The sequence below is a fragment of the Macaca fascicularis genome, chromosome 8 (assembly GCF_037993035.2).
Source record: "Macaca fascicularis isolate 582-1 chromosome 8, T2T-MFA8v1.1".
NCBI classification, from domain to species: Eukaryota; Metazoa; Chordata; class Mammalia; order Primates; family Cercopithecidae; genus Macaca; species Macaca fascicularis.
The window spans coordinates 66,141,194-66,157,021 of NC_088382.1; the positions used below are offsets into that span (position 1 = coordinate 66,141,194).

General features: G+C 36.2%; 1 protein-coding gene and 1 long non-coding RNA gene across 9 annotated transcripts in view; one reads left to right on the top strand and one right to left on the bottom strand.

Moving 5' to 3' along the window:
* LOC135964736 (uncharacterized) overlaps positions 1–15,828 on the top strand; it is a 31,558-nt gene that overhangs the window by 13,287 nt on the left and 2,443 nt on the right. The window contains exons 2-4 of one of the 3 annotated variants that reach the window (XR_010577287.2): positions 6,315–6,436; positions 6,760–6,860; positions 10,292–11,064. This is a non-coding gene — a long non-coding RNA (uncharacterized lncRNA). Of the gene's footprint in view, positions 1–6,314; positions 6,437–6,759; positions 6,861–10,291; positions 11,065–15,828 lie in introns of those variants that run through there. The other 2 variants (XR_012416437.1, XR_010577288.2) reach the window with 2 other exon arrangements.
* PLAG1 (PLAG1 zinc finger) overlaps positions 1–15,828 on the bottom strand; it is a 50,838-nt gene that overhangs the window by 8,528 nt on the left and 26,482 nt on the right. For 3 of the 6 annotated variants that reach the window (XM_005563345.5, XM_045398278.3, XM_045398279.3), the window contains exons 2-3: positions 9,610–9,714; positions 1,504–1,602 (exon numbers count right to left, since the gene is read on the bottom strand). The gene's annotated coding sequence lies outside the window, so the exon portion shown is untranslated. The remainder of the gene's footprint in view (positions 1–1,503; positions 1,603–9,609; positions 9,715–15,828) is intronic. The other 3 variants (XM_065519246.2, XM_005563346.5, XM_045398282.3) reach the window with 1 other exon arrangement.

Below are 15,828 nucleotides of genomic sequence, written 5' to 3' on the forward strand. Positions count from 1 at the left end.
ATGACATTATGCCTGACTAATTATTTTTTATTTTTTGTAGACACAGGGTCTCACTATGTTGCCCAGGCTGGTCTTGAACTCCAGGGCTCAAGCAGTCCTCCAGTCTCAGCCTCCCAACATGCTGGGATTACAGGCGTGAGCCACCACACCTGGCCTGTGATGTACTTTTAAGAGACCATAGAAATAATACCTGCAACCTCTTTTAAAAATATCTGATTTTTAAATTGAAAACTTGAATATGACTAAATGACTGTTATTAACTACTAATCAATTGATTTTTTCACCCTACTACATGTTTAAAAAAAGAAAACCAACTTCCTTATATCACTTTGTTTTGGCACCAGACTGACACTGACACTTGCTGTCCCAAGCTACTACCAAGCTACTATTAGACTGACTTTCACGGATTCCAGTTATACTTTCACAGGAACTCTATCTATCTACATTTTTGTAAAATTAACTGTATGTTACAACAGGTCTTACTGTATTTTAATGTAAAGGCTGTTTCTAAACAGGCAAAATACAGCAATTATCCACTCGCTTAATTAAAATGGTAAGGCATATGGGTAAGTTCATCAGTACTTGCTTCAAGTGTCTTTCTTTATTGGGTAGATAAAGGCAAGGCCTTTGTGCTATTCAAATGGTCTAAAAATCCGCCTTGCTGTTTAAAAGTGACATTAACACAATGCAACTGACATTACCAATGGTAACATACGTTCTTTTTGTTTTAGATTTTCTGGATCTCAAGGACTTCTTGCTCTTTTTCTGTTATATTCTCATTCAAAAGCTAGGTCCTCTGCCTTCCTCGGAAATATCTAAACAGCTATTCTGCTGTGACCAGTAATGACACTATAAACTGGCATAAAGCATTCTACCAAGGCAGGAAACAAACTTTAATTTTCATTATTTGATTTCCTAACCTGATACTTCTATGCACCTATTTAGAACATCGTGGGAAACAAGTTGATCATTTCACAATTGCAAAATCTACATGGAATGCAAAGTATCTGAATCCCTGTATATAACTAATATCTGAAAATACTTCAAAGACTGGTCATATTTGCCATTGTGTTATAAAATCCAACCATAACAGGCAGAGAATTCCAGTTAAGAAAAACAACTTCTAAGTTATTAAAAAAATTATTAGAAGTGCACCAATATGCAATATACAAACATTTGATTGTACTAAAATTGGTGATAATGAATATGGAGTAACAAATGAATTGTGTTATCTTTGGATGTACATACTGAGCAATGAAGATTGCACTGATTTCAAATATTACACTTTTCTAAGACCAGCTGAAATTTTTTCATGGCTGATTAACACCTTTTTATTTTAGTATATTACAAAACTCAAATTAATTATCATAGGTGCATTTCAAACTATAGGATAAGGTTGTGAGCTCAAAATCTAATAAAAGACCACATTCATAATATGCATATCAGTCAAATACTTTAAAGGTGCATGCACAGAATTACAGTGATTTTCAGTTCAATGCATACCTGATTATAGATGGAAAAAGCCTCAGACTTTGATCTTAGCCAGTCCCATTGACTCTTCGTGGAAGAGAGTGGAATCCAATCCTTCCCATTTTGGCCAATCTATGAAAAAAAAGTGAAAATGGACTATCCTCTAAATAGAACCGGTGTGTAAATGATGGAAAATACAGGATAAAAGAATTGCAGTTTCATGGCACATGCTTACATTCCATACTCTGCTTATGAGTCATGCATTAATTTTCACCAACTACATGTTTATTAGGTCTAAGCACATTTACATGACCAAATAAATGCATAAATAAAAAGTATTACCTAGATAAATAGCAATTTGTGATGCTGAATGACTCCCCACTTCTTTCCCAAATTTATTATTTCTAAAATCTGACTTACCTACTGAAATGGATATTAGGCCTACTGTTTATAAACCAAATGATCAAAATTTTATTGTTTATTAATATTATGGAAGTGACAATCTTAGGCCCCTTTCGGAGGATGTATCTGGAGCCACCCAAAGAACAACAGGCTCCCGGTGAAAGCACTCATGCCCATACTGTGCACACTAGCACAACTGGGGCTTCTCAGAGCTATACTTTTGCTATCTGCAACACCTGCCAATTTATTTTTCAGGATGCTGCAAGGATGGCTGAAATGTAGCAACAACTCTGCACTCTTTAGATTTCAAAAGCATGCAAGAGAAGTTAAATATAGATTTGCTACAGAAGAAGGGGGTGTTAGGAAGAGAGCATCATTTGGTTTAAGAGGTCATTGTTGAAAACTCTTGAAGTAGCTTATAATGTCTATCAGTAGTATGATCATTAGTAGACTGAGATCACACACAGAAAAAAATCTGTTAATTCTTGATTGTACAAGTAAACATGAAAAGAATAATGGTCAAAAGTCAGAATAATCTAGAATCATCTATTGTAGAGAGCACAAGGCATAAGAGATCAGTAAACTCAGAGTATTTTAAAGATGAACATTCAGAAATCATGATTATAAAGGGATAATTAAATCAAATAGTTAAAATATAATAACAAACAGATATGTTAATGACAGGTTAAATAAAAATAACTTTCAAATTCTTAACACAAATCTAAAAATGTCCCCTGTGATAAAACTTTCATTCTTGAAGAATTTGATGATATCTAAATCAGGTATTTAATAGAAGGCATTCAAGCATCATCATAAAAATGCCAAGGGTATATCTGAAAGCAGCAGTTTTTTATAGTTTAAAAGACAAGAAAAGCAAAAATTTAGACCTACAAAAGATATTTTAAACATTAAAGCAAAAGCTCCATTCTTTTGTAAAGCACAGGACATGCATAAATGGAAGAACGGAATTCTGCACATCAAAATTACAAAATAACAACATTAACTTTGTAAATACTTACTTGCCCAGGGCACATATTGAGTTTTTTGTAGGGTAATTAAGAATATGAAAGACCATTTTGTGTCATTATGTTATTTTAAGAATATAAATACCTGACACGTGTGGAGTGTTTTCATCTCTATTATCTCCCTGGAATTCAATGAATCTGAGAGGTGGATGTGTTTACCATCATTGCCATTTTAAGGTGAGAGGCCCACAGAAGATGAACAACTTGACAGCATATGTGTGATAAAGAAGGGATGAATGCCCTAAAACCACGACTTCACTTTTATTCTACTATTTTCTATGACAAGGCAGGTTAGCAAACCAATTTGCAAGTGGATAAATCCTGTCACTACACTTAAAAGATCAAAAGAGGGGACAGTGCCTATTTTCTCTTTTAGAGCTGCCAAATATCCAAAAGGAAATAAATTTAAGACTTAAAAAGTTTAAAAGACAGTTTATAAAGTCAGTTTTAAATAATTTAAACAGCTGTTAATATAAAGTAATAGCTAATACATCTGTCTGAGTGGATAACGATTTGGGTAGAAACAAATTGAAAACCCAAGTTAACTAGTAAACAATAAGTTTATGTATTTTTTCCTTTATTCTCCAATCCATATAAATTTTATTGCATTCTCAAATACATTCATAAAATCTTTATTTATGCTTATTGTTCAATGGCATTTTACAATAAAAAACTTCAGCATCTAAGTATTTCAACAGTTTAAAATTATGTATATTGTGACATATTCCAATAGTTTAGAAATTACCCATGCTATATATTTTACAGTCTAAAACAACACAGCCAATCATTTTACTTTATTTTATCCCAAAATATAATCTCGAATTTCTTAATTTCCCTAAATTGAACCTATTTTGAGTTCTTATGAGTTGCCAGATAATTTCAAAGTTCTGCTAAATATTTCCCCCCAAAAAAGAAAGCAGGACTGGTTAGAAATTATTCTTTGGATTGATATAATAAAAATTGAAGAGTTTGTATTTATGTAATCCTAACTGAAAAGTTAGATAGATTGGTTACTGTGCTTTTCAAGTGATGAAAATTCTTCTTTGCCTTGGTCTGACGAACTGTGAATCAAAGTAGAAAATACATACACCCATTTCAAATCACTCTGTGATGAACAGCAGTTCAGAGTACCCTTCTAGTTTTTATTGGTACCAGAAGAAGCATTTTTTTCTAGGGCAACTTTGCATACAGAAACAATACAGTATGGAGTGCTTGTGCACACACACCCAGGTTTATTTTCTGATGTTTTACATTATTCCAAAACAGTGACTCATATAGAAAACTAACAAGCAAAAATGAGTCATACAGCAGAGGGTCTACTAAAATCAGTTCCTATGAGATGCCAGCAAAAGAATAGGCCTGTATTAAAACTGCATCTATATTTTAAATTCCATAGTTCTGATAATCATTTTGCTAAGAGCTGTGAATTTTTTCACTTACCTGCATCAATAATTATTTCATATTTAAAAGTCAAACACAGATTTTGCTAATTAAGGGCAAATACCATCAAGCATCAAAGCTTTATCCTCCTTTATGCTTACAAGATGCCTTTAGTAAGTAATTCAGAAGAATTAAAAAAATTTCCTTAAAACAGGTTTTTCATATAGAGTAAATAAAGTAGGTTGCAAAAGGAAACTTACCAGTTTTTAATATTGTAATTTACATGTATGAAACACAAGAGAGTTTTGAATAATGTGAAATAATCTATTACTAAGATAATAACTGAAGGCAGTCAGTTTAGAAGTAAGAGCAACAGTATACTTAGAACATTTTTAAGAAACAACTTCGGTGTTTCTGTATAATTTGTAAATTTTTATAGCATTCACTTTCATAGGTCTGTAAAATCACTTATTAGTGAAAAATAACAGGAAAAAAACTATCTTATAAAAACCTAAGAATGAAAAATCAGCTGCAGACAGTACAGGGGCAGAGAGGTTGTGCCAGTTTTATTCACTGTTGTTTCCCATAAAAGGCAGTTAAAATAACTGTTGAATGAATGAAAAAAAATTAAAGCAGGGCCAAGTGCTTACCAGCACCACAATGACCTACAGGCTTGCTTAGTCATCGTAATAGACATAAGACAGAATTTACAGTTGGCCCTCTGTATTTGTGGGTTTTGCATCCATGGACTCAGCCATGTATTGAAAATATTTTTTTAAAACTGCATTTGTATTGAACATGTACAGACTTTTTTGGTCATTATTCCTTACACAGTACAGTATAACAACTATTTACATAGTATTTACATTGCGTTAAGTATTATAAGTAATTTAGAGATGACGTGAAGAGTTCATGAGAGGATGTGCATAAGTTATATGAAAATACTATGCCATTTTATTTCAGGGACTTGAGCATCTGTGAATTCTGGTATCCCAGGGAAGTCCTGAAACTAAATCCCTCACGAATATCAAGGGACAACTGTATATATCTATATTCAAGTCAAAGATAATGTAGTATGAACAAAATTTGGTCCAACAAATTGAATAAGCTAATAGAACAGTATTTTTTTTGAAACTAAGCAGCTATTTGAAAAGTCTTAGATTAAAACAATAGCAATTGTAATAAAAGGTTATCTAAAAATACTTATTTTGCCTCAGAAAACAAGCATTCTCTAACCTTAATACCAAGAAATCAACTAATACCAGTAGATAACATCAATTTGGCTCCCATTCCTAATAAAAATTTCCAAAGTGAAAACATGCCTGATGCTTGCATTAGTCCTTGGTATGGGGCAGGAAGGACAACGAGACCCTCAGTTGGGGCTGCTGATCCCTACAGAGGGGAACAGAAAGGAGCTGGAGCAACTACTGAGAAGCAGGAGACATAGCCAAGACATGTACCTAACTCGCCTGAGTTACAGCAGGTCCCCAAAAATGCATTTTATAACTGGAATGTGGAAAACTCAGTATTTACTTTCCTAAATTAGATGTCATAGTTAACTAAAGTTAATAAAAAATAAGGATGCCCTTTTTGAATTATTGTTTTATATTTTTAACTCATTTTGAGCAATTCATTAAAATATAGTTCATCTTTTTGAAATTTACCATAAAAATTAGCCTTACTGATGTTTAGAAATGTCTTATATTTAGCATACAACTATTTGAGAAGTGAGGAGAAAAATGGCATAACTTTTTGTGTAAGAACCAACAGGAAAAAGTCAATGAATTCCAAAGTGGAATCAGGAAACCCCAATATCAGTTCTCTTATCTCTACAAGTAGGATGTTCCTTTTCAGGCCACTCATTTTCTAGAGTACCCAGAGAGAATGAATTGATAACCCAATGAAGAAGGAGTATCAAGTAAATATCTCCGATTTCAGACATATTTTCCTTGGTTATTTATTTTATAGAGCAAAAATGCCATGTTAAGTTAAAAACTGTTTTTCTCTTTTGAAAACTCCTTTTTTTTTTTTTTTCAGACAGGGTCTCACTCTGTCACCCAGGCTGGAGTGCAGTGGTGCAGTCTTGGCTCACTGAAACCTCCAACTCCCAGGTGTAAGCGATTCTCGTGCCCCAGCCTCTGCAGCAGCTGGGATTACAGGCATGTACCATCATACTGGCTAATTTTTTGTATCTTTAGTAGAGATGGGGGTTTTGCTATGTTAGACTGGTCTCGAACTGCTGGCCTCAAGTGATCTACCCACCTTGGCCTCCCAAAGTGCTGGGATTACGGGCGTGAGCCACCATGCCCAACCGAAAGCTCCCTTCTAGTGATCCATAACTTAGAAGCACTTCATTTTAACTGCTATGTGGGGTGGGGGGTGGGGAGGGGTTCCCTACGATTGTGTATTTTTATCAAAATAAAAAGACTTAAAAATACAATGGGTGGTACAATACTGAGATATTTTCATTTTCTTCACACAGGGCCATTAGTATTTTCAAAGAGGAAATGAAAAAGAAATTGTGCAAAAGGGAAGCAATGATGCTTCAGAGAGCAAAGAAGGGCAATTATATCTGAATGCAAAGTAAGATTAATCAGTACTCTATTTTCAGATAATTTCTTGTGCTTTTTTTTTTTTCTACAAAACAGTCCCAAAATGTTGGTGATCTGGGTCTGATTACAAAGTAGGTAGCCCACAGGTCAGCTCAATCTGAAAACTGCATGTATCCCAAATTGTGGTAAGTTATTGATCTTATTACCAGTAACTGCTTAAGTTTCTGGGGGTACAACAAAAATGTTTGACACCAACTATAAAAATGTTCACAATGAAGGACCCTAAATATCTGGAGAACATGCCTCCATTCATGTATAGTTAATTGCCTAATGCTATTAAAATCACAAATACAGAATAATCCAAATTTCATGTCTGAACTGTCAAGCACTCATACTGAATCTGTCTATAAATTCAAACAAAAAGGCAGACATCAGACACTTTATAAAAGTGCTAAGGAAAGAAAATTTTACTTAGCTATAAATTTAAGTTTTACTTAGCTATAAAAGCTCAAGCAGAGAATTAGTTTTAAGCCATCTCAAAGTAAAGTGTACTTTAAAGATGGGCTTGTGCTATGGCATAAATGTTGTATATGTGCTAATGCTTGAGTAGCACTAAAAAATGTAATGAAAACAGAATTTGTGGCCTGGTTCAGGTCTGCACATACCATCCATCTGTCTTCCCTAAGTTATGCCCATGTGGATGTCCAGGATAAAATCACTTCTAGAAACAACCATTTCTATTTATCCACATAGTTAAGGTTAAACAGGATCAGTTCTAGGCAAAACCGTCATATCAAGGGTAGCTGCTCTCTCCTCTGCCTCCCTCTAGAGGACACCATGTACTCTCTTGGCTGGAACAATTAGAAGAGATTTGTTATCTATATTCCTTGACTAATTCTATTTGATCAAGAATGACCTTGAAAACCTTACCTCTCTGAACCTTTTACCCTTAATATGGACTGGAAAGCTCTTCTTGAAATGACCTGATATGTCTTTCCCCCAGTGACAGTAAATTCATCAGCAGGGATGCTATTATTCATCTTCATATCCCTAGCACCTGGTCAGCACCCTAGCATGTAGCAGACATTTGCTGAACAGAACTGTGGTCCCTTTAAGGGAATTTCAGGAATCAAACCTAGCAGGTAAATATGTTTCAGGTCTCCTGAAATTTCACATTGGTTATAAAGCAAGCTCAAAAGACAAGCCCCAGAGAAATACATGGTTAGTTTGTTTTGGCAGAGAGGTAGGAACTTAGAGAAAGCACCACCGCCACCTGGGAGTCCGTACTGCTTCCGTGTCCCCAGGAGAGGTGTCACCTGCTTTGGCAGACCTCAAAAGCCAGGGAGTCTCAGGCTCGTGCTACCCAGAGCCCGCCAAGCACGGATACAAACCTGGGTAGCACTCAGCCAGCCTGGACGTTTAGAACACTTCTGCTTTAAATGTCCTGTTCCATAGCTCCTTAAGCACATGGAACCTGTATTGATCATGATTTATGATTTAGAAATAGTGAGTGAATTTCTATGGGAAGGAAAAAGGAACAAAGTAAAATTTAAAATCTTTAAAAAAGGACATCCTTCATGTGAAAATAAAATGTGAGGATCATGTTTAAAATATCAGAGAAAATTTTCAACTGATTACAGATACAGGAGAATAAAAAAGGAGAAAACCTGCATAAATGTGGTTTGGCTAAGTAAAACTAATCATTTTTCCTTTTTCTAGCTACTAAAAAACAACTTCATTAAAAACAAGTTTAAAAACTATAGTAAAGAAGAAAAAGAAAAAAAATCCATAATCCCTAACACGAAAGATTTTTATAGTATACAGATAGCTAAAATATTTATAGTATACAGATAGCTAAAATTTTAATGTTAATGGCGTTGATGCTTAAACCCATAGAATGTTGTTCTTATAGAAAATTTTAGCCAGATCAATTCATGTACCTTTAATTTGATTGTCAAGCTCTGTTCATGTATCTTGTGAAACCCTGTCCAAGGCCTCCTTTCCCCCATCTGCCATCAGTGAAGAGTTTAGGAGCCCATCCCCTGGTATCTGGCACAGTCACCATTGGCTTTTTTTCCAGTCTCCCCATCCTAGGGCTGGGGGTCCTGGCCTCTCACCCTCTACCCTATCTTGAAGGTCGTACTGACAGACTTACCTGGTACCATATCCATGTATGCCTGGATTTCCAAGTATTGCTACACCTTGATTCTGTGACACTGAGCTGCGCCTACAGGTTAGGAAATCTAGATGCTTGTGTGTGTCCTCTTCCCAACAGTGCTGGCAAATTGCTCTTGTTGCATTGGGTTCCTTATTCTAGCATCTGCCCCATCCCTGTGAGCAAGTCTAATCCCCCTCTCCACCTGCCCATAGGTAACAGGATCCTTCCCAGGACAAAAAGAAAAAAGAAAAAAAAAAAATAGATATAAGGGCAACATGGGATAGTGTATCACTGAGCAAGATTTAGAGAAAGAAGAGCTTAAAAGTACATCTGTGGGCTATCTGGGGAACAGGAACAAATATTAAGTTTTTACAGCAGCTATGTGTTTTGTGGAAAGAGTGAGGAAGATTGTTCCTTGCTAGTATTTTAGGTCTCCCATTCAACCATAATTATTACTAAAGTCCTGATCACAGTACATACTGATAGACCCTAAGATCGTAAGTGGCATGCTTATTATGTGGCATGCTTTTCAAAGCTTTTAATATTATATCTTATAGTATTTAGGAACTGGAATAATTAATCACTTTGAAAGTCATGCCATATAATGATAAAAGCCACCTACCTGAGGCCCTGCTCCAAACTCTAGCAAGGCAACCTTATTAATAGACCGTCACAGAATGAAGCATTCTGGGTGCCAAATACGGCCAAGGCAGCACCAAGAGGCAACCTAAAAAGAAAAGAAGAGTTAGTTTTAAATTCCAAAAGTCAGGCCAATCTGGTTAATGGCATATGTACTAAACTGCTTTTAATTCATTATCATTTATTCACATTCTTTGCACTTTATTGAAAAATGTATCTTAAATCCTGTTAAAAACATATAGTACATGGAAAAATGAAAAGTACACAAATTAATATCCCTAGATTTATGTATTTTCCCCTGAATCACAGTTATCTAGATTACTCACATTTTTATTTTGATAAATTATTTCAAGTTTACTGTCATTTCTCAAAACTGCTGCTTACTTTCTTTATTTATGTTCTAAACACACCCATTATCTTCTCTACAACACAGTTTTCAGAAAAACCTTTTGTGGTGTCTATCTTGTCCTTAACAATCGCTATGGGAGAAATCTTGCCCCATGAGTGCTTTCCTCAGTCTGAGACCAGGCCATCTGTCCACAGAGAAGGGTGCAAGCCACTGAGCGCCCTCAGGCAGAGGCAGAGTAAGGAGCCAGGGATAATTTCTGAGCTCTTGAATTAGTCTTTATGATGTGATTATTGCTTGTTTTCAATTAAATTCCCAGGTCATGTCCATCCTCAACGACATACAAAGAAAATGCAAAATGTATTCTGAAGTATTCAATGTTTTGGGTTATCTTCAGCATCCGTCTGTTGGTGCAGGTTACGAAGACCAACCTCTAGGGATATTAACTAGGAGAGAAAAGGAAGCCACAAGTTCTATGCAGAAAATCACTTGCTTCATTTCCCTACACCAGAGGGTCAAGGCTCAATTATACATGGTTACCACTCTACTAAGACGAATATGTGACACTGATGGAATAAACATTACCAACACCTATTATGTATGGTACCAATCTGAATTACTATGGGTACAGACAGACATGATTCCTGTTCTGTAGGAGCAGACAAGTTAGTTGTGGCTGGAGAATATATATGTTTTGTCGTGCAGAAGCTCTTTAGTTTAATTAGATCCCATCTGTCAATTATGGCTTTTGTTGCCATTGCTTTTGGTGTTTTAGTCATGAAGTCTTTGCCCATGCCTGCGTCCTGAATGGTATTGCCTAGGTTTTCTTCTAGGGATTTTATGGTTTTAGGTTTACATTTAAGTCTTAGATCCGTCTTGAGTTAATTTTTGCATAAGGTGTAAGGAAAGGTCTAGTTTCAGTTTTCTGCATATGGCTAGCCAGTTTTCCCAACACCATTTATTAAATAGGGAATCCTTTCCCCATTGCTTGTTTTTGTCAGGTTTGTCAAAGACTGAACAGACAACCTATAGAACAGGAGAAAGTTTTTGCAATCTATCCATCTGACAAAGGGCTAATATTCAGAACTACAAGGAACTTAAACAAATTTACAAGAAAAAAAAACCCAATCAAAAAGTGGGCGAAGGATATGAACAGTCACTTCTCAAAAGAAGACATTTATGTGGCCAACAAACATATGACAAAAAGCTCATCATCACTGGTCATTAGAGAAATGCAAATCAAAACCACAATGAGATACCATCTCACACCAGTTAGAATGGCAATCATCAAAAAATCAAGAAACAGCAGATGCTGGAGAGGAGGTGGTGAAATAGGAATGCTTTTACACTGTTGGTGAGAGTGTACATTAGTTCAACCATTGTGGAAGACAGTGTGGCGATTTCTCAAGGATCTAGAACCAGAAATACCATTTGACCCAGCAATCCCATTACTGGGTATACACCCAAAGGATTAGAAATCATGCTACTATAAAGGCACATGCACACGTTATGTTTATTGCGGTACTGTTCACAATAGCAAAGACTTGGAACCAACCCAAATGCCCATCAGTGATAGACTGGATAACAAAAATGTGGCACATATACACCATGGAATACCATGCTGCCATAAAAAAGGATGAGTTCATGTCCTTTGCAGAGACATGGATGAAGCTGGAAACCATCATTCTCAGCAAACTACCACAAGAACAGAAAACAAAATACCACATGTTCTCACTCATAAGTGGGAGTTGAACAATGAGAACACATAGACACAGGGAGGGGAACATCACACACTGGGGCCTGTCGGGGCGGGGGGTGGGGGGCTAGTGGAGGGACAGCATTAGGAGAAATACCTAATGTAGATGACGGGTTGATAGGTGCAGCAAACCACCATGGCACGTGTATACCTATTGTAACAAACCTGCACGTTCTGCACATGTATCCCACAGAACTTAAAGTATATATGTAAAAAAAGAATATATACCTTTTGTCAAGTTAAGAAATATGAATGTTAAATAAAATCTGCCATAAGGTGGTATCGGAGTGACAAATCAACATTTAAAAACAATATTATATGGTATAAAAAAGTACCACAGAAGGTCAGAAAAGGAAACCAGTACTATGGATATTTGGTAATTTTTGCCTTAAAAAATGTACAATTAAGAAAGACAAAGGAAAAAAGCGTGTGTGTGGCTGTAGGGGTGGGCATGACTGCAAAAAAGAAGTCAGGGATTAGAACCATAGATTATTAGATTCTAAGATGACCTTCTGGATACCATGCAGCATAGTTTATACATGCTGTACAGATTCAGGTGAGAAAAGTGCCCAATGGGCTGGACTGTTCACACTCATGTACTCATTATGAGATGTTTGGCAACTGTAAAACACCAAATGGATCGAAAGCACTAACAGCAAATGCTTTGGGGAGGTAGGATGGGAGAGAGAGGAAAGGCAGTGCTTGTTTGAATGAGACACAGAAGATATGTGTTGGAGTTATCCAAAGCAGACATGAAAACCAGCAAAAATAAGATTTACTAGAAGAAAGTCTACTTATGTGCCCAATAGTATTAACAAAAAGAGATATGAGGAAGAAAGACAATGATAGTTGTACAGCCAACTCTTACAGAGACAGACTCAAGCCAAATTACTGGTTAACTGCTGATGGAGACGAAAGATCACCTCTATGAGGCAAAATCAGGTAATTTAAGGGGAGAAAGAGCAGAGATAGAACTTTAAGGAGAAGGAAGGAAAGTGTGGTGGAAACCACAAAAATATAAAAATGCTAAGAGCTACAGGACCGGCCCATAGGTTCACCACTTAGGCATGAAGATGCCAAACTACAGCAAGAGAAGTGGGGCGGGAGGGAGTGAGAGAATGGGGGGAGGGAGAATGAGAACGTGTAAGTAAGGATAGCTCATTGGGTGACAAGGAAATGACATCCAACAAGAGGATGTTTTCTTTCTAGGAGTTTTGCATCTAAAGAGAAAAATAAAATAGGGGGTAGCTAAGGGGGAACTCAAGATCCCAGAGGGAGAGACAAGAGAATGCTTCCATGCTAGGGATAAAGATACAGGGAAGAAAGTAGGGCATTCCTGGAAGAATCAGGGTAGAACGGGATCTAGAGAAGAGGGAGAAGATTTTGCCCTGGATAAGAAAAGGGGCTTCTTTATCAAACTAGACTTAGGAGGGAGGTATGTTCATCCTGCTAATTTTTTTGGTAGCAAAGGCAAGAAATGCATGGAGTTTGCTCACCTTGGCCAGTGCTGAGTAGAAGGGTCCTATGTCTGGGAAGAATGAGAAAGGAGAATGGCACTTGGCTAGCGGAAAATACTTGCCTTTGAGAGAAGCAGAGGAGTGTCCAGGGTATCCTTGAGGTTTTTACAAAAACAAACAAAACTTGCAATAAAGGATTAAATTGCTTAGTTATTGCTGATGGGAGTGTAAATTGTTGAAACCTTTCTGGAATATATTGTGCAACTATGTAATCAAAGCCATTTACAAGTTAATATATGTTGACCTGATAATTCATTTAGAAAAATTTAAGCAAAAATAAAAATATTTTAAGTTTAAAGATGCTCAAAGTATATTTTAAGATTAAAAATTGATAATGTCAAATAAAAGAGGTGAAGTGTGATATGCATGTGATAGAACAGCTATGCAGCCATTAAAAACCATGCAGTTAAAGAATATTAAATCCCATGGGAAAGAGCAATTAAAGAATACTAAGTTACGTGGGGAAAGTTATAATGTTAAAATTGTAAAAAGCAGGACACACAGTAAGTATATACACTATGATACCAATTTTTTAAAACTATGCACTTAAAACTTGCTCTCCCTCTCCCAATACTGTTAAATGTACCTAGGTAAATTACAAACAGAAGATTAGGAAGACATAAGCTTTACACTTTTCTACATTATACGAATGTCTTTATAATCTTTACAATGTCTTTACAATCTTTACATGTCTTTATAATCAGAAAAAGTTATTTCACCAAAAATATTTTTTTTAAACAAATGCTGCTGGAAAAGTTTGGTATCTACACATCAAGAAAATGAACTTGGTATCACATCTCACATCGTATAGAAAAATTAACTCTAAATGGATCATGAACCTAAATGTAAAGCCTAAAACTATAAAACTTCTGGAAGAAAACAAAAAAATCTCTGTGGCATTCATTTAGTCAAAAAGTCCTTGGTCACACCACCAAAAGCACAACCCATAAAATAAACACACTGATAAATGAGATTTCATCAAAATTTAAAACTTCCCCTCAAAAGGCAATGAAGAGAATAAAAAGGACAAGCCACTAGAAGATTAGAACAACATCTCTGCAAAGCAGTTACTTCATAAATTACTTGTATCCAGAATATATAAAGAACTTCCAAAACTCAGCAATAAAAAAACTCAATTAACAAATGAGCAAAAGATCTAATCAGATATTTCACCAATGAAAATATATGAATAGTAAAGGAGCACACGAAAAGATCATTGATCATTAGGGAAATGCAAATTAATACCACAGTGAGATAATGCTATCTACCCATTAGAATGACCAAAATTAAAAACACTGGATGGTATCAAGTGCTGCTGAGAATGTGAAGCAAATAGAATTCCTATCTACCATGGACAGGAAGGTCAAAATGGTACAATTGTTTTAAAAAGCAGTTTGGCAATTTATTTAAAAGTTGAACACGTGTCTACCATATGACACAGTCATTTCACATCTAGCTATTTACCAAGAGATCTGAAAACATAAGCCTTCACAAAGCCTTCTTCATGAATATCCATAGTAGCTTTGTTTATAATAGTCAAAACTAGATGCAACCCTAAGGTCTATCCTTGTGTGAATGGATAAAATCAAGTTTTAGCCGGGCACGGTAGCTCACGTCTGTAATCCCAGCACTCTTGGAGGCCAAGGTGAGTGGATCACTTGAGGTCAGGAGTTCGAGACCAGCCTGGGCAACATGGTGAAACCCCATCTCTACTGAAAATACAAAAATTAGCTAGCCAGGCGCAGTAGCTCATATCTGTAATCCCAGCACTCTGGGAGGCCAAGGTGAGTGGATCACTTGAGGTCAGGAGTTCAAGACCAGCCTGGGCAACATGGTGAAACCCCATCTCTACTGAAAATACAAAAATTAGCTGGGTATAGTGGCATGTACCTGTAATCCCAGCTACTCGGGAGGCTGAGGCACGAGAATTGATTGAACCCGGGAGAGGCTTGAACCCGGAAGTCGGAGGTTGCAGTGAGCTGAGATCATGCCATTGTACTCCAGTCTGGGTGACAGAGTGAGATTCTGTCTCAAAAAACAAACAAAAACAAAAAAACCCCAAAACAAAACAAAAAAACAAGTTGTAGTATATTCCTATAATGGGCTACTAATCAGCAGCAAAAAGGAATAAGCTATTGATACACACAGTAACGTGGATGAACCTCAAAATAAGTAGGCCGAATGAAAGAACTTGGGCAAAACAAAGAGTACATACTATATGATTGCATCTATACAAATGTCTAGGAAATGCAAGCTTATCCATAGGGACAGGAAGCAGATCAGTGGTTGTCTGGGGACAGGAGGTAGGATAGGGAGGGATCCATCACAAAAGGGCATGAGCAAACTTTTAGGAATGACGGATATGCTCACCATGTTGATAATGGTGATGGTTTCAGGGATGTATGCATATATATGTGAAAACTGCAAGCACATTTTACATGTGGGCATTCTGTACAATATCAATTATACCCCCCCAAACTGTTAAAAAACAACAAAATGGCAGAGTTTTCATATTACAAAAAACAAAATGAGGATGAGAAACTCATTATCATATAAATTTACAGAAGTAATGAAAATAAAACT